A 26,952-nucleotide genomic window follows, 5' to 3' on the forward strand; every position below is an offset into this window, starting at 1 on the left:
AAAGCTGCAGTGCCCACAACCTCTCCTGACTTTAATGAATTAAGTAGATATCCAGGGATTTTCAATGGAGAGTGGAAGATAAAGCTACAGGAAAAAAAAGACAAAGACACAGTGGTTAAATGCTGAACCTTGGCCAAATGCTCTGGTGTGAAAAATAAGACTTTGAAAGACTCTAGAATAAGAGCTAGCTATCCCAAGTGACAGAGTGTGAGAGAGGTCATAGGAACCACAGACAGAACACAGAAAAACAGTGTCACTCAGCATAGACCTATCTCTACGGCCGCTATGGGTAACAATCATTGTTTATTTCTTAACGTGGAGGAACCAGGAATTGTGATCAGAACTCATTTTGATCACCTAAGTCATTCAATTTATGGAAAGAATATGTATGTATTAAACTATGTATCTCTAATTCCAGAGAGTGAATTCAGTTATTCCCCAAAATCCTTTTGTTGTTTTAATGAATTCCTGAGTCAAAGAGCCCCTGCTGCTCTTTAATAGACAGATAACTCAGGTTTATGAAGTCTACCTGTGTGGTACCCACAGTAGGCAAATGAGAAAAGTAGCCCAATTCAGAAAACCATATTAACTGGGGCTTAAATCCGGCTGAGTGTTACATATATCTGATTATTGAGAGATATTTTCCTTTCAGATGACTTTTTCATTTCTTTTTAAAAGAAAGAATGGATCCGTATGTGGTCAATTCACTTTTCAACAATTCTTTCTCTACTGACAGGCTGAAGTGATTTCACATTAAGAGAAAATGAGTTTTGCTGCTTTTCATAAATTGGTAATGAGCTTTTTGAACAATCATAGCCATAACCTGATTCACAAAAGAACCTTCTCAGATTTGCCATTAACATGTCTATAACAATAAGCTGAGAAAAAAATACCAAATAAGTTGATGCCACTTGCTGAGAACTATTTTCCTCTCTTCATTTCAGCCCTTTAGATTATTTCTCCCTGTGACGCTATCAAGCAGCCTGGGTTCAGTTTGACAGTTAAGCATTGAGATATCTCTATCACTACCCTGTCTCACTTTGCAAAAGGAAGAGAACTTCAATGCTGTGCAGCAGGAAGGATGCCAGGAAAATTAGATTTTATTTTCAGCTCTGCTCCTCACTAGCTTGTGTGATATTGGGAAATTTATTCTTCTGCTCTGGATCAGTTTCCAATACTTCAAATATGCGTGGACCTGTTTCCAAAGAGCCAAAAGACCTCCAGAGGTCCTCTCATTATTAAGATATGATGATGCTAATAAAAGTGTAACATCCAAAATGCTACCTATTACTTCTGTGGAATGATTTCTCCCTGGATGCCTTCTTGTTGCTTACTTTCATTTCCTTCAGAGAAACCAACAACCCATAGAATGTTGCCTTTACACTACTAGAATGGATTGAGGCCATATCGAGAAAAAAAAATTCCAGCAATTCCTCTTTTAGCTCATCTCACTTCTCACATTCTTTATTGTAGGCAATTAAAGGAACCACTTGGTGCATTCACCACTCTGCCCAAAAATTTTCTTAGCCAGATTTGCAAGTTTATTAGCCACATTTGCTATCTTCCACATAAGAAGGTGGCAGCTTCACTGATTTTTGTGCCAATATCATTAAGGTCCATTTGTTTTTAGCTCTTTCTAACAGTTTCCTCAAGGTTTTTAGTCCATAACTTCCACCTGATCATAAAGCCAGTGCTGCATATTTTGATATTTTGTTGCTGATGCACCCCTCTTCTGGTGTCATTCTATCTTTTGTTAATCTTCTTCCATGGAACAAACTACCTTTAAAATATTGTGGCTTAAAACAGCAATCACTTGTTATTTCTCATGATTCTGAGGGTCAGGATTTTACAGAGGCAGTGGGCTTATCTACGCTCACTTCAGTGCCTGCTGTCACTGGAAAGGCTGCAACAGCTTCGTTAGCTTTTTGGTGCCTCAGCAAGGGAGATTTGGGTGGTGGAGGGCTGGCTAGAAGAGCTAGATTCGAGGAATGTCTGGATTCTTCAGTTCTCAAGGTTCTCTCTCTCCACATGACCTCTTCATATTTTCTCTTTACAGTTTCATCTAGAATTCTCATGTGAAATTTTAGGACTTCTAAGAGTTCATAAGTGGAAGTTTTATACTTTGTTAAAGCCTAGGCTAGGATTGCACAGCAATATTTTTGCTATATTCTATTCTAAAGTCTTTGAGTTATAAGCTAAGCTTGGATTCAGTAGGAAATAGCTACAAAAAGGCATAAACACTGAAGCATAACCCATGGGGTCCTACTAGTGTTAACTAACTACCACGATGACAGAGGAAAAAGTAACACAAGAAAAGAATTACTTTTTAAAAAGTTAGGAAAATGGACAAACACCCTGGAAGTTGAATTTGTGTACTTTTTAATGTATTTATTTTTATTTATTTTTTCAAGATGGAGTCTCACTTTTTCACCCAGGCTGGGGTGCAGTGGCACGATCTTGGCTCACTGCAACCTCTGCCTCCAGATTCAAGTGATTCTCATGAGTAGCTGGGATTACAGGCATGTGCCACCACTCCCAGAATCCCAGCTTCTTGGGAGGCTGAGGCAGGAGAATTGCTTGAACCCAGGAGGCAGAGGTTCCAGTGAGCTGAGATCATGCCACTGTACTCTAGCTACAGCTTGGGCAACAGAGTGAGTGAGACTCTGCCAAAAAAAAAAAAAACACCACAAACATATGTATAAATGAAATCATAAGATTCATGGGATTTAGTTCAAAATATGGGCAATGCAGTTTCAAAATGGGTGGGAGTATAGATAAAATAACAAGATTGATCATGACTTGATAATTATTATAGCAGATTTCTGGATATATACAAAATTACCATTTTTTTATGTTTGAAATTTTTTTAAAGAAAAAGTAAATAAAGAAATACATTCTAATATCACTAATGAAAACTGGATAATTACTGTAGATCTTTCTTACAAATTAAAGATAACAAGATTAAAAATATTTCAGGCCAATATATTTGATACTTTATATGACATATGCATATATCACAAAAGAAAAACTTGTTGAAACAGACTGAAGAAGAAATAGCCTAAATAGTCCTATATCTATGTAAAACAATGAATTCATTAATACCCTCAACACAATTTGAGGTACACAGGATGTGCCCTATGAATTATTTCTAATTTTTAGAAAATAAATAGCACAGATATTACAAAAGGTATTTTAGAGAACATAAAAAGCATGAGAACACTTCACATGTCCTGTTATAAAGCTATCATATTCTTTATAGTAACCTTTGGCAAGAACATCAGTAGAAAAAAAATCACAGAATAATGTATTACCAACACTGATGAAATCATTTTACAACTGACCCTTGAACAATGTGAAGGTTAGGGATGCTGACCCATCCATGCAATTGAAAATTTGTGCGTAACTTTTGACTCCCCCAAAATGTAACTACTCGTAGCATACTGTTGACTAGAAGCCTTACTGATAATATAAACAGTTGATTAACACATATTTTGTATGTTATGTGTATTATATACTGTATTCTTACAATGAATCAAGCTAGAGAAAAGAAAATTTTATTAAAATAAGGAACATAAAATATATTTATTATTCATTAAGTGGAAGTGGAATTGTTTAAAAGGTCTTTATCCTCATTGTCTTCATATTGACTAGGCTGAGGAGGAAAAGGCAGAGGAGGGTTGGTTTTGCTGTCTCAGGTGTGGCAGTGGCAAAAGAAAATCTGTATATAAGTGGACCCATGCAGCTCAAACCTATGTTGTTAAAGGGTCAACTGTATTCATATATTTATGAAAACTGATAATATATCACAAAGCCAATTAAGGTTTATTACAGGAATATGAGAGCAGCTTAATATTTTTCAATGAATAGAATTTATTACATATTAATAAAAAGAAAACATATTATTGATATATTTAGGAAGAATATTTGATAAAATTAACCAACCATCAATAATATGTTTCATCATGATGTGTAAGTAGATGGAAATTTATACAATATGACAAAGAATATTAACCAAAAACATACTGTAAATCTTATAGTTACAGTGAATTATTGAATGTATTTCCTTTGACATCAGAAATGCCATGTGTCCCTGATCTTACAAATTCTATTAATGATATTACAAGTTCTACTTAGTGTAGTAATAAAAGAAAAAGAAATAAAGACCACAAGATTAAAAAGGAAGAAATAACTCTCATTATTCAGAGATCATACAATTACATATATAGAAAATCCAAAAGCATCCATTGGCAAACTATAGGAATCAATAAATAAATTTAGCATGTTGGTTGTATAAAAGTCAATATATAGATTAATTTTTCTTATATGCAATAAAAATTAGAAAATAAAAGTTTAAAATATTCATAATAAAATTAAGAATATCAAATAACTGAGAATAATTATAATAAAATATATTTAAATTGACACCAAATGCTGCAAAACTGTGCTGTAAGAAATAGCAGAATATATTTTTGTGTATATACATACATGACATACATATGTACAACAAACCTGTACAAGTACAGGTATAGAATGTGATTTTATGAAAATACATAACATTATAAAAATCACAATTCTTTCTAAATATTTAGATCTAATATGATATCGATCAAAACTAGGTATAATTTTCTGTTGTTTTGTTGAGGTTGGCAAATTCTTTCCAATATTAGTTTAGAAATATGAAGGGTCTTACATAGCCAAACTATGTTCAAGAGGAAAAAGAAAGCTAAATGACTCATTCCAATTTATATCAAGATTTATTGCAATGCTCTAGTAATTAGCACAGTGTAAAATTGGTAAAAGTATAGACAAGCTGATCAAAAAAATGTAAAAGTGTATTTAAAAGCAGTTGCACATACATACAGTTGCCTGATACATAAAAGTGAAACACTAGAGTACAATAAGAGAAAAATGGTCTTTTCAATAATTGCTGCTGGGCCACTTATATGTTTATTGATATTTTCAAAAAAGAATCTATTAATAGATTCCTATATTGTACTATATACAAAATAAATACAAATTGAGTGGAAATATAAATGTACAAATTAACACTGCTAGAAGACAGTACAGAAAAATATCCTTATGAATTTGGGCTAGCAAAAAAATTTAACACAGAAAAGGATTAATCACAATGAAAAGAGATTAAAAATTCTACTATAATACAACTAAGAATTTCAAAAGTCACCATTAAGTGAATAAGAAATTAAGCCACAAAAGCCTCTTATCCAACATACATAAACAAATTAGCATTTCACGTTTGAAAAGTGAGACAAATGCTAGAACATGCACTTCATAAAATAGGACATCCAGATGTCCAATAAACATATGAAAGGGTACTGACCTTCACAGTAAATATAATTGTACATTTAAATACGAATTATAACCAAAGTATAAAACCCTTACATAACAGAAAAATAGAAACACAGACAACACTACATCTTTATGAGAATGTGGAATAATTGAAACACTCATAATTACTGCTGGCTTCAACAAATGGTGCTACAGTAACTGAATTTCCACATGCAGAAAAAAAAAGTTAAGCTATATTAAAAAATGAACTCAAAATGGGTCAAGGACTTAAATATAAGAGACAAAATCATAAAATTCTTAAAGGAAATCATGCAGATAAATATTCTTAACCTTAGATTTGTCAAGGAAATCTTAGATATGACACCAAAAGTACAAGAAACAAAAGAATTAACAAATTATTTAACAAAATTAGAATCTTTTGTGCAACAAAGGACATCATCAAGAAAGTGAAAAGACTACCTACAAGATGGGAGAAAATATTTGAAAATCATATATCTGATAAATATTCAATATCCAGAATATATAAAGAATTATAATTCAACAACAAAGGGACAATCCAATAAAATTTTTGTAATTGGCTTAAGTTTACATTTCTTCAAATAATATTTATAAATGCGCAATAAGCATATGAAAAGATGCTCAACATCATTAATCATTAGGGAAATGGAAATCATAATCACAATGAGATATTACTTCATGCCTACTAATATGGTTATAATAAAAAATATTTAATTAATTAAGAAACAAATGTCCAGGATGTGCCGAAATTAGAACACTCATAAATTTCTGATGGAAGTGTAAGTAGTGCAGTTGCTGTGAAAAATAGCTTGATGGTGTCTCAAAAAGCTAAATACCTCTACACAATTACCATAGAACTTGGTAATTCCACTTTCAGATATATACCCAGGGACTCAAACAGATACTTTTATACCAATGTTCATTGCAGCATTATTTACAATAGCCAAAAGATTGAAATAACCCAAATGTCCACCAACAGAAGAATGTATAAAGAAAATGTGGTATATGAATGCAATGGAATATTATTCAGTCCAAGAAAGAAATGATGTTCTGATACATGCTACCGCATGAATGAACCTTGAAAATACTGTGCTAAGTGATGTAAGTTGCCTGGGAAAATATTACATGATACCACTTATATGAATTATCCAGGCAAGGCAAATTCATTGAAAAAGAATGTACAAATGATTACCAGGGGAAAGGCAGAAATGGAAAGATATTGCTTAATGGGTACAGTGTTTCTGTTTAGGTGAGGAAATTTTTGGAAAAAGATAGTAGTAATGGTTGCACAACATTGTGTTGTAATTGATGCCAATAAATTGTACACATAAAAATAGTTGAATATAACAAATTTTATATTAAGTATATTTTACCACAATTAAAAAAATTAAATCTGCCGAGAGTTTCATTAAAAAAAAACCACATTGGAACACTTTTTGATAGTATCTATTGAACATATTTATACCATATGTCTCATATTTGCAATCATACCAAACATAAATGTGTACATACCTTCAACAAAGGACATTTTCTAGAATTATCACTTACGCTCTGTATACAATAAAATGAGTTTATGAATTGTGGTATATTTGTATTCTGTGGAAGTGAAAACAAACAAAATACAACTATGCACATAAATTTGTATAAAATTCACAAAGATTTTGATGAAATAAGCCAGAGGCAAAAAACATGCATATCTTATAATTCCAGTAATATAATATCAAGGACAAGCAAAATCTATCTGTCGTTTCAGGTAAGAATGTGGTTGTCATCGGAGTTAATTGCCTAAAGGGATCATGGGGTCGGGCAGATTGTGATTTACTGTGATTCTATGTCCTGGTGTTTGAGAATTTTTCCAAATTCTTGTTATGCTTCAATAAAAAAAGTTACAAAGATAAAGAACTAAAAACTAAAAGTACATTGTAAGTGACCAAAACTATTTGTCTCATTCTTTTAAATGTTACACTAGAGAGGCAAATGTGATTACATTGGTAAGTAGCAGCTATATAAATTACTGACAGATTCATTGGTAATATTATAGTCAACTAATTGCAAACCTAGTATAAAGTTTTTTCTTTAAATGCTGACAAGAGAGAAATGGGATTATGGAGTAACTAGTAAATAGCTGAGCTTATGGGGAGGCTGAAAGGCATGAATGTCTTTGGCTAATAACCGATTCATGGGCACCAGGTCTATGATGAAGCTGCTACCTCCTCAGCTACAAAATAATGCACATTTCACAAAACCCTCTCTTGGAGTTTAATCCCCAAGTCATGGATAGTATAGTATCCTATTCACTGGATAATCATTTACAAAAGATTTTTCTATCTAATAATATCCAGAAGTGATCTGGGTCTTTAGGAAGGCCCCGTCACAATGTCAAAATTTTAATTCTTCCCATAATAAAAAAACTCATTAATATTAGGGCAGTAAGAATGCCAACTAGAAATTGTACATCTTTCTGAGCACAGTGGCTCATGCCTGTAATCCCAGCACTTTGCGGGGCCCAGGTGAGCAGATCACTTGAATTCAAGAGTTCAAGACCAGCCCGTACAACATAGCAAGACCCCATCTCTACTGAAAGTACAAAAATTTGCTGGGCGTATTACATGTGCCTGTAGCTCCAGCTACTTGGCAGGCTGAGGATCGCTTGAGCCTGACAGGTCGAGGCTGCTGTGAGCCGTGATTGTGCCACTGCATTCAGCATGGGTGACAGAGTGAGATCCTGTCTAAAAAAAAAAAAAAAATCTTGTTATCATGATACTAGTTGGTTATTTTGCAGATTTGTTTATGTGGTTGCTTCATAGTGTCACTGGTCTGTGTACTTCAGTGTGTTTTTGTAGTGACTGGTAACAGTTTTTCCTGTCCATATTTAGTGCTTCCTTCAGGAGCTCTGATAAGGCAGGTCTGGTGGTAATAAATTCCTTCAGCATTTGCTTGTCTGAAAAGGATCTTATTTCTCCTTTGCTTATGAAGCTTAGTTTGGCCATATGTGAAATTCTAGGTTGAAAATTCTTTCTTTAAGAATGTTGAATATTGGCCCCCCATCTCTTCTAGTTTATAGGGTTTCCCCCGAGAGGTCCTCTGTAGTCTGATGGGTTTTCATTTGTAGGTGACCTGGCCTTTCTCTCTGGCTGCCATTTTTTCTTTCATGTTGACCTTGGAGAATCTGATGATTATGTGTCTTGGGGATGATCTTCTCATGGAGCGTCTTACTGGGGTTTGTTGCATTTTCTGAAGTTGAATGTTGGCTTGTCTTGCTAGATGGGGAGGATGTCCTTGATGGTATCCTGAAGTATATTTTCCAAATCGCTTCCATTCTCCCTGTCTCATTCAAGTACCTCAATTAGTTGTAGATTCCATCTCTTTACATAATCCCATATTTTCCAAACGTTTTGTTCATTCTGTTTTATTCTTCTCTCTCTATTCTTGTCTGCCTGTCTTATTTCAGACAGAGAGTCTTCAACCTCTAATATTCTTGGTCTAGTCTGCTATTAATACTGTGATTGCACTATGAAGTTCTTGTAGTGTGTCTTTCAGCTCTATCAGGTTGGTCATGTTCCTCTGTATTGCACCTATTTTGGCTTTTAGTTCCTCCATTGTTTTATCATGATTCTTCGCTTTTTTGCATTGGGTTACAACAGATACCTTTAGCTCAGCAAAGTTTGTTTTTATCCACATTCTGAAGCCTGCTTCTGTCATTTCAGCCATCTCAGCCTCAGTCCAGTTCTGAGCCCTTGCTGGAAAGGTGTTGTGGTCATTTGGAGGAAAGGAGCCACTCTGGCTTTAAAGGTCAACATTGCTAATCATTAGAGAAATGCATATCAAAACCATAATAAAATACCATCTCATACCAGTCACAATGACGATTATTGAAAAGTCAAGAAACACCATATGCTGCTGTGGTCTGAAGAAAAAGGAATGCTTTTACACTGTTGATGGGAGTGTAAATTAGTTCAACCATTGTGGAAGACAATATAGTGATTCCTCAAAGACCTAGAAGCAGAAATGCCGTTCAATCAAGCAATCTCATTACTGGGTATATACCCAAAAGAATATAAGTTATTCTTACATTCTTATTCAAATGCCCATCAATAATAGACTGGATAAAGAAAATATGGTACATATACACCACAGAATACTATGCAGCAATGAAAAGGAATGGGATTGTGTCCTTTGCAGAAACATGGATGGAGCTGGAGGCCATTATCCTTAGCAAACTAATTCAGAAACAGAAAACAAAATAAGTGTTCTCACTTATAAGTGGGAGCTGAATGATGAGAACACATGGACACATGACAAGAAAAACCACAAACTAGGGCTTGTCAGAGGATGAGGCTGGGAGGAGGAAGAGCATCAGGAGGAATAGCTAATGCATGCTGGGCTTAATACCTGGTTGATGGGATGATCTGTACAGCAAACCACCATGGCACATGTTTACCTATGTAATAAACATGCATATCCTGCACATGTATCCCTGAACTTAAAATAAACATTGGAAAGAAAAAAGAGAAAAAAAGGAGAAATTATACATCTTTATAATTGAGATAGAAAGTAAATTATCATTAATCAATGCACCTTAATACAAAAATACTGAATTATAAATAAGAAAAATATACTTACAAAAAATTTTATAATAATATAGAAAATGTCTACTTATTTACAGTATTCACTGTAAATAAATCTGGAGTTTCTTTCAGATTCAGTACTTAAGCTCCTTGATAACTACTTCATCTGCACCTGCAATTTACTGTAACTAACTTGCCTTGTGATATAAAATATGTTTGCTCTTATTTTATCATATATACATATTTTTTGAGTTGGAGTCTCGCTTTGCTGCCCAGGCTGGAGTGCAGTGGTGAGATCTCGGCTTACTGCAACCTCTGCTTCCTGGGTTCAAGTGATTTTCCTGCCTCAGCCTCCCAAGTAGCTGGAATTACAGCTGCATACCACAACACCTGGCTAATTTTTGTATTTTTTTAAATAGAGATGGGGTTTCACCATGTTGGCCAGGTTAGTCTCAAACTCCAGACCTCAAGTGGTCCACCTGCCTTGGCCTCCCAAAGTGCTGAGAATACAGGCGTGAGCCATTGCACCTGGCCTATTTTACTATAATTGTCCTGCCATTTTAGGAACAATTTTACATTCTGACTTGCCCTTGATTTGTGTGTTTTTCTGTCTAATATATTTCAGCTCAATTAGGAAAGTACCCTCTAAGCTAAATATCAACAGGGCTGTTATTAGAGGTGACTAGAAGAGCAAACAAATTAGGACTCAGAGTTTTGGGACAATAGAGAATAAATGTCCCTTGAGCAAGTAATTCCTTAATACTTAACAAAACTCGTTTACCCTAGAAGACACATCAAAAAAATGACAAGTTGATGACTGAACTAAGTTTCTTGGTCTATGAAAATGAGTGTTCTAGCTGAGTGGTGAAAGAATTTGTGGCAATATAAAAAGGAGGAAGGAAATTCCAGGGTTGTGGAAACAATTGTCAGGGAAAGTAGAGCGATATCAATCCCTGAAAATAGTAGTGAATATGGATTTCTTATTTCAGTCTGTTGAAAAGTGAATGGGAATTGAATAAGATGACGATAATGTATGTATCATTCCTTCGAGAATCAGCTTCTGATGAAAATAGAAGAGAAGGTATTTAGCATATTAAGGGGTATTTATATTGAGAGACAATAAAGGAAGTAAGGAAAACACTAAATATTCTAGCAGAAACATTGGAAAGCACTGTAAAAGGATAAATTGATGGAATAGTCTAAACAATTGTAAATAATAAGACTCAGCTAACTAATTGTTATTTTCAAATAGGAGGTCATTTATAGTTATTTACTACTCAAAAGGGTCTGGACTTTGAAACAAGACTGTTAAGAGCATCTTTTGTACACCTACTATTGTCTCTCTCTGTACCTTTTATTATTCCATAGAGACACATTTGTGAACAACTTATTGCACTAAATTTACCATATCTCAGGCTTATTACTGGTAGTGTTGTATGCATATCTCATTATATTATTTCTTGTAAGTTAAAAGAATGTAGATTCATGATTCTGTCTGTCTGAGACATTAGATTTTTAATTGAAAATGATCCATCATTATCTTCAGTGCTATATGAAAAAGTATTGACAAGAGCTATTTGCATGAGAACATCATAGGTGCTTGAAAGTAAAAGTCAGTGAGATCACTCTAAGTTAATTTAAATGTTTTCTCATCTCCTTCACACACTGCAAATATCTATATAAATATAATTGCTAACCCTTTTTTATATTGAAGTTTGAAAACGTAGAGCAGCATCAGAAAGATGTAGAATAGATGGAACAGGTTTGGTTATCACCTCTGCAGTATATGAGCTCTTTAACTGAGGGAAATGTAACCAACCTTTTTGAGCCTATTTTTTCACATGTAAAATGGGTTTATAAATATTTTCTTGCAAGTATTTTTTGTGAAGTAGAGATTACATACATGTAATATACACAGTATGTGTGTGTATTTGTGTATATGCATATGTAATGCTTAGCCTGGCAAAAATTGGTGTTCGATAAAGCAGTTCTCATGATTTTTGTTAATCTGAGAAAAGGTAAAAAACAGTATTTCAAATCATAAATGGTTCAATGAATTACTCCATCTTTGAGGTAAAATTTGGCAGATGTCTCAATTTGTATTTCAACTTATATGAAATAATATACTTTGAATTCCTAACAAATTATTTTGAAATGCAAATCGCAATTGTTAGCTGACTCCAAATCTAATTTTAAATTTATTTTGCTAAGGTAATTCGACTGCAGATCAATTGTTTTCTTCTAAAGATAACCAAAATATATTTTCCTCAGAAAGTCACAAATGATTCATTTTACTCTTGCATAATTTTTTCAGTTGTAATGATGCTGCCTTATTAATAAGATATGATTATTTGATAGAGTATCAATTTACTATTAAAGCATTGGGAAATTTGACTTAATTTATAGTTTAGTAGCTCTTTGAATGTTGGCTTCCCAGACACTGTCTTCCTAATCATTGTCTTATTTGACTCTTACTCATCTAGTGCTAGACTAAGTTTTTCACACTATAATGTAAGTAGAAAAAGAAACACTTTAGTATTTGTGGCCACTTATGTCCTACCCATATTTTTATGTCTAAAAAATATCCATACCTCTTTATTTTCATATTGGGATACAATTATCTCCATATGTCATTTTTCTCAAGTAATGGTAGGGATATATTAATATACTTTTAAACTATTAAATGATAAATATTGTATTATTTCTTTAGAAAATAAATATAAAAAGTAATTCTGACTTGAAAACACTCATTTAGATCAAGAACACTTTCATCTCTGTACAGGCAATGGCAGAACTGCTATTCCTTACATGCATAAGTTAAACCATAGAGGAGATATAGTCAATACAAATATGAAAGCAAGATTTGTGTGATCAAGTGGAATTAAGATTGCAGCTAAAGATGGTAAAGTTATGTTTCATGTAGCATCTTCCTCCAAGAACTCATAACTTGAAAAACTAATCTTTGATGGAGAGTGAGAACCAAAAAAGCACACCAGAAGCAATTAACAAAAAAGGCAATCACCTGCATAGGCAGAAATATCCAGGTGTTCCCAAGATTTAGATTTTTGCAAACACATGTGGCACCTAGCTAAACCCTGAAGAGAAGTGCTAAAAAGAGGCAAAGGGAGAAAAGAGTGAGTGAGGGCAAGTGGAAGTGATAAAAGTGCTCACAAGTAAAAGACAAGCTCCAACTTAGGAAGAAAATTAAGAGTGGATACCAACGAGTAATGATATCACACTCTGGGGTGTAGAGAAAAAACTTTCCATTCTAGTGAAATTCCCCTCAATAAAAATCTATATAACATCAGATACAGAAATCATTACTGGGGTTAGCTATTTTTGTGAAAATTTGAATTTAGTTTTTGGTTTGCAGTAAGATGACATTTAGCCGAGCAAATACTGAAGAGATAACTTAAAAAAGAGAAATATCTATTAGAAAGCAAGCTTCATATAATTTAAAAAAAAAAGCAGGAGGACACCAACATAAAAATTTAGCCATGAGTAGTAAATTAATATTGTTTTTTTCTTGTAAACTGAAATAAAATGAACATCATAATGAAAAAGGTATAGTATATAAATTGTATATGTCTCATAAAGAAGATAGACTTGAACTACAAAACTATGGGTATAAAAGATTTTTACTTCACATTAAATCTTGGAGGAAAAGGAGAAAAGGAGGAAGAAGAGTTGACTGGTAAAGTTCATTATAGCTAATAGTAGGGAACCGATATACCGTATCCAAATTTGGGGGACAGAGATGAGAACCTTACATACAAAAGTAAGTATAAAAATTTGAGCATTTGAACAAAAGTATAAAACTTAAATAATAAAAAGTGATAGAAAAAAATAAAATAGAAATGAAACGACCACAAGAGAACTGAAGCCAAACATATTGATAATATTTAAAAAGTTAGAGAGGCTTACTCACCCTATCCAGAACACTCGAGACAAACCTAAAACAATGAAATCCAGAAAGCCTAAACGTAAAAACATGACAATGATGAACTATGGAGAAGTAGGAAGAGAGTGAAGAATAAAATATTAGTGTCTAGCATGATTACTTTCAGAATAAAATCATAATAGATTCTAGTTCACTTGATAATATTAAAAGCTTTAATACTCAAAGAAAACACCAGATATTAATGTCTATAGCCTCAATAATGCAACAAAAATCTTCATGAGGAAGAAAATACAGAGCTGCAAGAAAAAATAAAAATAAGTTTGTAAGAGAAAATAAAACTAAAAAATGCTTTAGAGAAAAATACACTAAAATGAAGAATCTGAAACACATATTCTCAATCCAGGACAAATAAAATCAACAAAAATTAGTAAAGATATAGAAAATGAAAAGAGCTTGATTAAGAAGGTAATAAACACACACACAGTCTTTTCAAATAAAAATAGAATATTCACAAAATTTGTTGTAGTTGACTACAAGGAAAAACTTGACACATTACAAGAAAATGAATAATACAAATGTATTAATCAGAAATCACATATAAGTAGAAATTAATGACAAAATTTAAAAAATACTTTGCATTTAATAATATTAAAATATTTTAAATACTCTGATCAAACAGGAAATATAAAAGAAACATATACAATCTCAAAAAACACAATAAAACCTATTGTCTAGATTTATCATATATTGGAGGAATTTTTTATCATTAAAATCAGTATCAACTTCAGCTGATAACTTCAGCAATGTTGCAGGCTATAAAATCAATGTACAAAAAGCACTAGCATTTGTATACACCAACAACAACTAAACTGAGAGCTAAATCAGAAAGGAAATCCCATTCACAATTGCCACACACACACACACACACACACACACTACCCAGGACTACAGCTAACCAGGAAGGTGAAAGATCTCTACAATGAGAATTACAAAACACTGCTCAAAGAAATCAGAGAAGACACAAACAAATGGAAAAACATCCCATGCTCATTAATAGGAAAAATCAATGTCATTAAAATGGCTATACTGCCCAAAGTGATTTACAGATTCAATGCTATTCCTATCAAACCACCAATGATATTCTTCACAGAACTAGAAAAAATATTTTAAAATTTATATGGAACCAAAAAAGAGCCCAAATACGCATGGCATTGGTTTAGGCAGTGATTTATTCGATATGACCACAAAAGCACAGGCAACAAAAACAAAAATAGACAAATGGGATTACATCAAACTAAACAGCATCAGCACAGCAAAGGAAAAAAATCAGTAGAATGAAGAGACAACCCACAGATTGGGAAAAAAAATTACATATAACTCATCTCATGAGGAGTTAATATCTAAAATATATAAGAGACTCAAATTACTCAATAACAAGAAAGCAAATACCCTATTTAAAAATAAGCAAAGTGATCTCATTGTTCAATTCCCACCTATGAGTGAGAATATGCGGTGTTTGGTTTTTTGTTCTTGCGATAGTTTACTGAGAATGATGGTTTCCAGTTTCATCCATGTCCCTACAAAGGACATGAACTCATCATTTTTTATGGCTGCATAGTATTCCATGGTGTATATGTGCCACATTTTCTTAATCCAGTCTATCATTGTTGGACATTTGGGTTGGTTCCAAGTCTTTGCTATTGTGAATAATGCCGCAATAAACATACGTGTGCATGTGTCTTTATAGCAGCATGATTTATAGTCCTTTGGGTATATACCCAGTAATGGGATGGCTGGGTCAAATGGTATTTCTAGTTCTAGATCCCTGAGGAATCGCTCGACTGTTGTGGGGTGGGGGGAGGGGGGAGGGATAGCATTGGGAGATATACCTAATGCTAGATGACGAGTTAGTGGGTGCAGCACACCAGAATGGCACATGTATACATATGTAACTAACCTGCACAATGTGCACATGTACCCTAAAACTTAAAGTATAATAAAAAAAAAAATTTAAAAAAAAAAAAAAAAAAAAAAGACCAAAAAAAAAAAAAAAAAAAAAAAAAAAAAAAAAATAAGCAAAGTACATGAATAGACGGTTCTCAAGAAAAGACATACAAATGGCAAATAGATATATAAAAAATGCTTAAGTACAAAAATTATCAGGGAAATGCAATTTATAAAAACAATAATGACACCTGTTAGAATGCCTATTACCAAAAAGATGAAAGATGGCAAGTGTTGGCAAGGATGTGAAGCAAAGGGAACCCTTGCACTCTGTTGATGAGAGTGTGTCATTACAGCCATTTTGGAAAACATTATGAAGATTTCTCAAACAAATAGAAATGAATTACCATATGATCCAGCAATCCCACTTCTGGGTATATATCCCAACAAAATGAAATCAGTATGCTGAAGAGATTTGTGCACTCCCATGTCCATTGCAGCGTTATTGACAATAGCCAAGATACAGAAACAACTTAAGTGTTCAATATGGATGAAGGGCTAAATACACACACACACACACACACACGCACACACACACACACAAAATGGAACATTATTCAGCCCAAAAAGGAAAGGAAATTCTGTCATTTGCATCAACATAAATGAATCTAGAGGACATTACACTAAGTAAAATAAGACAGGCACAGAAAGACAAATACCACATGGTCTCACTTGTATCTGGAATATAAAAAAGTTGAACTCATAGAAGTTGAGAGTAGAATGATGGTTACCAGGGGTAGGGGGAGTGGGGTGAAAAGCAAAAGGGAGACATTGGTAAATGGGTACAAAGTTTTAGTTAGACTGGAGGAATAAGTACTGCTGATCGATTGCACAGCATGGTGACTATAGTTAATAATAATGTATATTTGAAAAATGTGAAGGGAATGGATTTTAAGTTTTCTCACCACAAATGAGTATGTGAGGTGATAGATGTGTTAATTAGCTTGATTTGATCATTCCACAATGTACACATGTATATAGACATCACAGTGTATGTGATGTACACTATCATTTTTACTTATTGTCAATTAAATATAAAATTCTAAAAAATGAAATAAATCATATAACCATCTTAAGAAAATCTGAAAAAGCCTTAAACAGACAATTCCTGTAAAAAGCACTTAAATACTTCCTTGACACAGTAGATGTAGACGTAGATGTAGATTAGATAGAGATGTAGACCTCCAGCAAACAAGAGTTCTGATTTAATTGTAACACACCAGCAGCTTCTTCATTACTTTTTCTGTTATTTTCCTTTGTCTGGAACTAGACAAGGAAGGCCACCATCTCTATGACAATTCAACACCATTGTAGAGAACTTAGCCAATGTGATTAGGCACCAGAAATGGAGTATAAAAATTGTAAAGGAAGAAGTAATGTCACCTTTGATGTAAATGGTATAAACATGCACATAAATGTGCCAATAAAACTCAACAAAATTGGCAGATTTATGGGAAAAATTAAGGGAATCTAGTAAATTCACTAGAGATGTAAATAATTTTCAAAAGATCAGTATCTTTTTATGCACATTCAAAAATAAATATATAAGGAAAGAAAATGACCCACTGAAGATAGAATAGAGATAAATAAAAGAACCACATATAAATTTAACAAGAAACAGCTTTAACAACCAAAAATCTTAAAAATATTCCTGAAAAAAAGGTGGTCTTGAACAAATGTCAACACATACCAAGAAAAACTCAACATATTAAATGTAATTTTTCCTAAATTAATTTAAAATTGTTAGAATTTCAATTAAAATACCATGCATTTTTATGGAAAAAAAGTAAAACAATGTATAGACAAATTGATTACAGAATACATTTGGAAGTACAAATAAGTGCTTTATTCAATTGAAATTGGAGTGTGTTAATTCTAAGAAGACTATAAAAGTTTAGTTTGTAAATTTTAATCCCCAGGACAACAAATTAGTGTGAAAAGACTAGTGTAAATAAATGAATAAATAATCTTGAAACTAGATAAATTATAGTGAAATGCTTTGTACACATGTTTAAATAACCCAAACAGAAGGCAGAAAAAGGAAGGGAAAAAAGAGAGATAAAAAGCAGAGGGAACTAACAGAAGGTAAATAAGAAAAAATAGACTGAAATCCAAATATATCATTCATTACATTAAATGTAAGTGGTCTTAAAACACTAATAAAAGAGACTAGATTTGGATAATGTATTAAAAGGTAATAACCCAACGTCATCTAAAGTAAACCCACTTTAAGAACAATGATATAGATAGGCTACAATTAGAAACATGGAAAAAAGTTATACCATGCAAAAACAAATCAGTAGTAAGCTGGAGACAAAACAGAGGTTAGAACAAAGAAAACTAACAAAACAAAAAGAGATAGTATATAAAGATAAAATGATCAATTCACCTAAAAGACACAACAATCTCAAACGGGGATATGTCTAACGAAGTGTTTTATAAATGGAAAAATCTGACAGAAGAGAAAGAAGAAACATACAGATTCACAATAGAGAACTTCAACATTTATCTGTAAATGATAAATGGATAGAAAACCGCAAGAATTTAGAACAACATTATCAAGCAACTGGATCTAATGGATTTTTATAGAACATTCTACTCAAACACATGAATGTCATATTTTTTTCAAGTATATGGGGAACATTCACCAAAACAGACATATTGTAAAGGAAACTTTAACAAATTTGAGTGATTCAAATTAATGTAGTATATTATTTATGTACATAGTGTAATTAAACTAGAAATCAATAAGAGAGACGGGAAATATCCAAATTCTTAGATATTAAATAGCACATTTCTAAATAATCTAATAAATCCACAATAAAACACAAATACATAGAAAGATACTCAATATTTTACAGGTGTTCTTGCCATTATTATAAGGCAAATCTATTAATGAAACCATCAATACATCCATCAGAGCAAACATTAATGTCATTCTACCAAGAAAGGAAGATGTAAAACTGTTTTTATTCCCTGAGGACATCATTTTGTAGAATATCCTAACAAATCTGCATTAAAAACTACTAGAACTAATAAAGAAGTTTAGCAAGGTTGTAAGATGTAAGATCAATAAATTGTATTTTTATGTACTAACAACAAATAATTAAATATGAAATTATGAAAATAATTTATTTTATAATATAAAAATATAGAATACTTAGGAATACATTTAATAAAATAACTTCAAGACATATTCAACTAAAACTACAAAGTATTGGTGAGATAATTGTTCCAAATAAATGAAGGCCATTCCATTTTCATTGATTGGAAGACTCAATATTATAAAGACGGCAATTCACCCCAAAATTGATCTATAGATTCAATTCAGTGTCAAAATCCAAGCAGAATTTTTTTGTTGTTAAATTTCATAAACTCACCTAAAATTTACCTGAAGATGTAAAGGCCTTTAAGTAGCCAGAAAAACTCGGAAAAAAAAGTAATGCTAGAGGACTTATATTACTTGATTTTAAAACTCACTATAAAGTTACAGTAATCAGTAGGGTATGGTATTGGTATAACTATAAGTATCTGGATCAATAGAACAAATTGAATATCAATCCAGAAATAAACTTTTCCATTTATGATAAATTAATTTTCAAAACAAAGTTAAGATGTTTGCTGTGGAAAGGATAATGTTTGCAAAAAATTGTGCAAGGACATTGGATATCAGTTTTAAGTTGAGGTACATTTTTTATTGTCAACCCAAAACTTCAAAATGGTGTTTTATTAATATAAAAGGTATAAGAATAGGCATACCTGACTCCCAAACTAGAAATGTGGCTAATCAACCTCACAGGCATGAAATAAAGATGGCTGTGTGAGCACTTGTACTTCATCAATGACAACAGTGTTAATTCCCAGTGCCTTTACTCTTAGAAACATCTGTTAGATTTTGGCCAGTGTTACAAACGGACAGAGGAAAATTATGCATAGTACTGTAGCTGGAGTCCTGACAAGATCGGGATTAGCAATATGCTGCAATAATTTTTGTAAGTATACATGCAAATACATGTATCTCTCATGCACAAGCACACAAAGATATACATGCAGTATTTTGAATCAGATAGCTATGGGTATTGATTCAATTTATCTCATTTATTAGCTGTAATTTACAATGAACTGATAGGAAATACAATCCTTCCCATTGTTGTGAATTTTAAATTAGTTGATACATGTCAACCACTTCCCACAATCAACACGTGAACAAGCATGTTTGGATATGCACACTCACACATGCACACAGGCACAATCCTAAACAGCATACCCTTTTCTAGGGAAGAAAAATTAAGTATTTTCAATTTAAAAGGTAAGAGGGGCTATCTGTGTTATATTTCAAGAATTCAAGGTCTATTGTTGGTGTCTGTCATTGACAGGCAATAAATCAGAAAAATAACAACCATGACAACCTCATTTGTAATTGGGACAATCAAATTTTCACTTTCATGAATATGGTTAGAGGCTGATGCACAGTAAGATTAACTCCTCCTTGATGCTTCTCACCTCAAGGAAGTCGGGATAAAACCTCCTTAATCTTGAAATCATGTGTATTTATATGATTCATACTCTGTTCTGGATTTCCAACCCAGAAATGGGTCACCACAGAGTGTGTGAATATAAGATTGTGGCAGTAATTGTCATGATCTGGAAATTCATGCTTCAGTGATACTTTCATATACCATACTCTTAATGAAATTGTAGAAATACATAGGAATTCATTTACACAGTCATTCAGGTTTCATTAAGACTAAAGATATTCAGTTTTAAAGTTGTGTGAAGTTTTTAGGACAAAGGCCTAAAACCCAGACTTTCTAGATAGGAAAACAAATCTAAATAACCAATGGGGATGAAAAAATTACTTACTTGCAATGTTGTGAGGCTCCACAAAAATTATGCTTTCTACAGCCATGTGCAGATTATGTGGTAGAGGATGTTTCAAGTTTATATCTGTTTATTAATCTAATTTGATAACTTCAATTTTCTTAATAGACTTATTTTTAATCTTTTTAAAATAACACAGTTTAGAAAATTTTGCACAAGAAATACAAAAAAGCTAATTTTGTGTTGGGCCCAAATGAATATCTGAGAGTCATTATACTAGAGAGCAGAGAATGTTGGGTGAAGTAACTGGGAAAATTACATAAAAAAAAAATAGCCAACCAACCAACCACTGAAATTCATACCTGTGGTTAATATTTAAAAAGATCTTACCCTTTGGATATCATAACACATACACATATAATTTTCATAGATTTGACAAGGACTATACTGTAGTATTCCTCAACTAACATTCACAAATCAATGAGTTATGCTATGTCACTTTATCATTTTTACAGTGCTTTAACATATCGCACTATGTTTTACACATTCTATCGATAATGGTAAGTGAAGTTCATGGAATTAGGGGAAAGAATTCCACTGCCAGAGCGTAAAGAAGCTTGTCTCAAATCCAGCTTCCCTAATTCTTTTTACTATGCCTATGGTGCTTCATGCAGCTATTAGTATGAAAATAAGATTTATTGACAAGCATTAAAATTATTAATGGTCATAGAAATAGTACCATCAACATCCTAAAAACAGTAGCGTAAGCCTTGGAATAGCTGTTCTCCTGTTCTCCTGTTAACACTAGCTACATTATCACAAGTGTATTTCTAAATATTATAAATTATGAATTTGTCTACAGCTTCCTTCTGGAGGAAATAACCTCAACATGTGCGCTGAGAGGAATCCATAAATCAGTCACTGCAGCAAATGATTGTTTTCTACTTTCTAATCAACACTACCTAAATATCCACCCTCATTTTTCTTATACTATAATTGTACAGAATCATTACTCTTTTTTTAATTCTTAGCCCGTTGAAAGAAAGATTTATATTTTCTTGCCATACACCTTGATACTGATATTATTTCCCAGGAAAAATGATATTTTAGCGTGGCTATAATGCTCTGCATGGCACTAATATTACAGAGTCTATCTGTAAAATGCCTATGTGATAAACAGGATAATTCCATTTAAATAAGAATAGTGTGGGAGACATAAACCAGGGGATAGATTCGACGAGACATCTTACTCTTCTGCGAGGACTGTAGATAACACCTTATGCCTGGTAACTTATGGAAGAAAAGCACTTAAATATTACTAAGGCTGAGAAATAAGGAAGGGGCTCATTGAACATTGATCATGGACCAGTACGTATCTCATACACTTTGCTTATATGTTATAATGTTTATGAAACTGGCCCAATTGTCCTGTAGAACTGATGTTTATGGTTTCTTTTGAAAAAATAAAAATAAAAAGTTGACCCTCCCAGTCTTAAAACTGAAGAAACTTACACTTTTCTTATCTGAGTTCCTTTCTCAGGAAACCAACTATCAGCCCTCCAAGATAGTTTCAAAGAACTGCAACTCACCAGATAACTGCACCTGGACAATGAGATGCCAGACCCAGACCCCTTGCCAATTATGGTTGCCTAAGTAACCTGCTGCTGCCTGTGGACCACCTTCTCTTCTTAATCCTCTCCTAATTCCTATTTTTCCATACTTAGTTACGTTTCTTCCCTTATTTTTCTACCTCTGATTTTAGTCCATTGAGAAGATGGATTTTTGAGTGATGTCCCATTCTCCTTGGCTGCAGCATCCAAATAAAGCCCCTTTCCCTGGCAATACTCATTGTTTCAGTGATTGGCTTTCTGTGAAGCAAGCAACAGGACCTAGACTGAACTCTTGATGTTTCAGTAACATTTAGTTACACTCCTGGCAAATATGGTATGTAAGTTATATAGATTGTAAAATAGAAAGATAGAATCTGGACTGGGATTTACATAATTATGGTATTATTGTTACTTTACAAAACCATGCAAAGTAACAGACTAGAATAGAACACAACCCACAGATTTATCATTTCATAAAGGTAGAACCCGAGACCAAGTGAGTTTGAATGACTTACCCGATGTCATACAAGCAAGCAGAGGAGAAATATAGACTCCTATCCCTGGATGATTTAAATTATGGTCTATCTGGCTTGATGTAATGGGCTTCAAGTGTTTCATTCATACAGATTACACCCTAGTTTATGCAAAAAATAGGACTGATAAGCTACTTTAGGCTATAGTCTAAACTTTAGATAAGTACATTCAATCAGGAAATATTTAGAGTACCTCTATTGGCAAGACATTGAGTGCTGAGGATATATAGGTGATTTACAACAGCAAAATCTAATTTCTATCCTCATTGAACTTCAACTCTAGTTGAACTCTCTTGCCCACTCCTGTAAGAGTGCATGAAATTCCTCCATACAAGACATTTTCCATGGGTTTGAAGAGGCTGCTGCTCAAGCGATCCAGGCTGAAAATATTCCAGAACATCTTCTCCATACTCACTTCTCCACATGCAGTAAATAACACCAACATTAGCTAATTTTTACTGGGCTTGTGTAAGTGCTCTGCTCTTGTGCTTTAGATGTACTGACACATTAAATTGCCAGAGCTTCCTGTTTTTTTTTACATTTCAGCAATCAGAGGCACAAAGGGTTTGAATAATGACCCTAAACTGCCAACCTCTGGAAGTTGTGGAACCAGGCAATCCAAAGCCTTCTGGCTCCAGCATCACCCTTGTGGCCACTAAGTGGTGTCACCAGCAGCTGCTCTGGGCTGCTCCTAATGTCTTATCCTGAACACAACTTGAACAGCCTGGAGTGCCCTTTCTGTGCTGTGTCCACATGTGTGAACCTTTCCCTTCATGCAAGGCCAATGTCAGGTCTAACACCCCCAAGAAATACCATCACAGTTCTCAACACACATTTGGTGCTTATGCCTTATTACATTCTTCATCAGCATGCAAAATGATTATCTCTGCCATAGTGCATTTATTTTACTTTGACTGTGTACGATGGCCTTTAGCAGATCATTTAGTGTTCACGGTGCCCCTGCAAAGTGTATATTATGGTCTCCATTAAACAGATAAAAACATTCAGTACAGTTTTGTGATTTGCCCAAGGTCACAAATGTCTTGTATTGGGCTAGGAATCAGAGCCATGCAATCTCTAAACTCAATGCATTTTCATTACTAAACTTCCAAGTACATTCAATCAGGAAATATTATGGTTATACTTCTTCTGACATTGAAAGATCCTGCCAATGACTTCACCATTGGCACCAGCAGAAAAGGAGGAAACAAACAAAAAAGCCTATATTATGGTATCTATACTGGTTTTCTATTGCTGCTGTAGCAAATTACCACAAATTTGGGTATAACAACACAAATTGGGCCAGGAGTGGTGGCTCACGCCTGTAATTCCAGCACTTTGGGAGACTGAGGCAGGCGGATTATGAGGTCAGGAGATCAAGACCATCCTGACCAACATGGTGAAACCCTGTCTCTAGTAAAAATACAAAAATTAGCCTGTAGGCCCAGCTATTTGGGAGGCTGAGGCAGGAGAATCAGTTGAACCTGGGAGGTAGAGGTTGCAGTGAGATGAGATCATGGGCCACTGTACTCCAGCCTGGTGACACAGCGAGACTGTCTCAAAAAAAAAAAATTAATTATCTCAACAATTCTAGAGAGCAGAAGCCTGAAACAGATCTCACTGGGCTAAAATCAAGATGTTAGAAGGGCAGCATTGCTTTTGCAAAACAAACAAAATGTTTCCTTGTCTTTTCCAGCTCCTAGAAGGTGCCCTCATTCCTTGGCTCCTGCCCCTCTTCCGTTTTCTAAGCCAGTAACAGCCAGTAGGGCCTTTCGCATGCTGCATCATCACACTCTCTTATGTCTTTCTTTTACTTATAAAACCCTTGAGATTACATTGGGTTCATACATAATCAGAGACAATATCGCCATTTCGGGGTCATCTGAAGAGAAACCTTAATTCCACCTGCATTATTATTTCCCCCTTGCCATGCAAACTAGCATGTTTACAGATTCTGGAGATTAGGATATAGACATACTGAGGAGGCATTATTCTGTCTACCACAGTGTTGTAAGCCCAATTCATTCATTTAACATATCAAAATTGCCTACCATATGCCAAGAACTGTGCTAGGTGTGAGAAATCATCAGATGAAGAACGGGAATATAAAGGGAGGGAATCATGGAAAGATTCCTATAAGATGTGACCTTTGGCTTCAGTTTAAAGAAATAAGCAGTGATCAGTCAGTATGATATATGGCAATTGGGTTCTAAGGCAAAACAGAGACAGAGTTGACTAAAAAGAAGAGCATTTTCATTTAATTTGTATGCTTCATTTGCTTACATTCTAGTTGCTATTTGTTATTTTTTGGAAAAATTCAGCTCTGGCATCCGAGTTTAAAGCAACACCATGTGCTTCCCAGTCTAGGAGATCAAACTATGCTATTCAATCCTACTCTTTTTTTTTTTTATTACACTTTAACTTTTAGGGTACCTGTGTACAATGTGCAGGTTAGTTACATATGTATACATGTGCCATGCTGGTGTGCTGCACCCATTAACTCATCATTTAGTGTTAGGTGTATCACCTAGTGCTATCCCTCCCCCCTCCCCCCACCCCACAACAGTACCCAGAGTGTGATGTTCCCCTTCCTGTGTCCTTGTGTTCTCGTTGTTCAATTCCCATCTATGAGTGAGAACATGCGGTGTTTGGTTTTTGTTCTTGTGATAGTTTACTGAGAATGATGATTTCCAATTTCATCCATGTCCCTACAAAGGACATGAACTCATCCTTTTTTATGGCTGCATAGTATTCCATGGTGTATATGTACCACATTTTCTTAATCCAGTCTATCATTGTTGGACATTTGGGTTGGTTCCAAGTCTTTGCTATTGTGAATAGTGCCGCAATAAACATACGTGTGCATGTGTCTTTATAGCAGCATGATTTATAGTCCTTTGGGTATATACCCAGTAATGGGATGGCTGGGTCAAATGGTATTTCTAGTTCTAGATCCTTGAGGAATCGCCACACTGTCTTCCACAATGGTTGAACTAATTTACACTCCCACCAACAGTGTAAAAGCATTCCTATTTCTCCACATCCTCTCCAGCACCTGTTGTTTCCTGACTTTTTAATGATTGCCATTCTAACTGGTGTGAGATGGTATCTCATTGTGGTTTTCATTTGCATTTATCTGATGGCCAGTAATGATGAGCATTTTTTCATGTGTCTGTTGGCTGCATAAATGTCTTCTTTTGAGAAGTGTCTGTTCATATCCTTTGCCCACTTTTTGATGGGATTGTTTGTTTTTTTCTTGTAAATTTGTTTGAGTTCATTGTAGATTCTGATATTAGCCGTTTGTGAGATGAGTATGTTGCGAAAATTTTCTCCCATGTTGTAGGTTGCCTGTTCACTCTGATGGTAGTTTCTTTTGCTGTGCAGAAGCTCTTTAGTTTAATTAGATCCCATTTGTCAATTTTGGCTTTTGTTGCCATTGCTTTTGGTGTTTTAGACATGAAGTCCTTGCCCATGCCTATGTCCTGAATGGTAATGCCTAGGTTTTCTTCTATGGTTTTTGTGGTTTTAGGTCTAACATTTAAGTCTTTAATCCATCTTGAATTAATATTCAATCCTACTCTTTAATTTTACCTGATTTAAAACATTACATTTTTAGATGAAAAATATTCTCAGGAGAGGTATGCTGTGTATTTTTCAGGAAAGAATGTCCAGATGTTGTTTTTGGAGAAGAAGAACTACAAAGTTAGAGTAAATACTCTTATTTATAAGAAGAATGAACTCAGTGTGTGAGAAGGAGAATACAAATGCAACAGCCTCAAATTAGCAGTGGATGCCTGCTGGGCTCCTGCAACCGCTTTCCACGTGTGAGCAAACTCTCAAAGCTTGAGCTGTTGCTCAGGTTTTCCCTAGGGAAGCGTTGATGGTGTCCTGGGGGCACTGCACTGCAGTGATGGCCAGCAAGCCTTGTAAATACAAAGCATGGTACAGGATATGCATGATAAAATCACCTTGCTCAAATAAATGCAGCAGGAAAAATGGATTTCATCTTCTGATTCCTTTAGATTCCACCAGATGGCTAGCTGGTAATGACCCAGACGCCTCTGAGTAAACTCCCAGAAAGCCTGACAAATATGTTGCAAACTTAGCCACATTTAGAGTGGCTACGCCACATTTGCAACGCTCTCTTAACAGCATGACCTTCTTTAATAGTGATCACTTCCATTTTTAGG

At 34.0% G+C, this 26,952-nt stretch overlaps 1 protein-coding gene across 1 annotated transcript in view; it reads left to right on the forward strand.

Annotated features, from left to right (window-relative positions):
• Positions 1–26,762, forward strand: part of LOC134757324 (zinc finger CCHC domain-containing protein 2-like) — an 89,518-nt gene extending 62,756 nt beyond the window's left edge. Inside the window, 1 exon segment of the mRNA XM_063699099.1 lies at positions 26,421–26,762. The gene's annotated coding sequence lies outside the window, so the exon portion shown is untranslated.
• Positions 26,763–26,952: the final 190 nt, after the last annotated feature.

The sequence above is a fragment of the Gorilla gorilla genome, chromosome 16, assembly GCF_029281585.2.
Source record: "Gorilla gorilla gorilla isolate KB3781 chromosome 16, NHGRI_mGorGor1-v2.1_pri, whole genome shotgun sequence".
Taxonomy (NCBI): domain Eukaryota; kingdom Metazoa; phylum Chordata; class Mammalia; order Primates; family Hominidae; genus Gorilla; species Gorilla gorilla.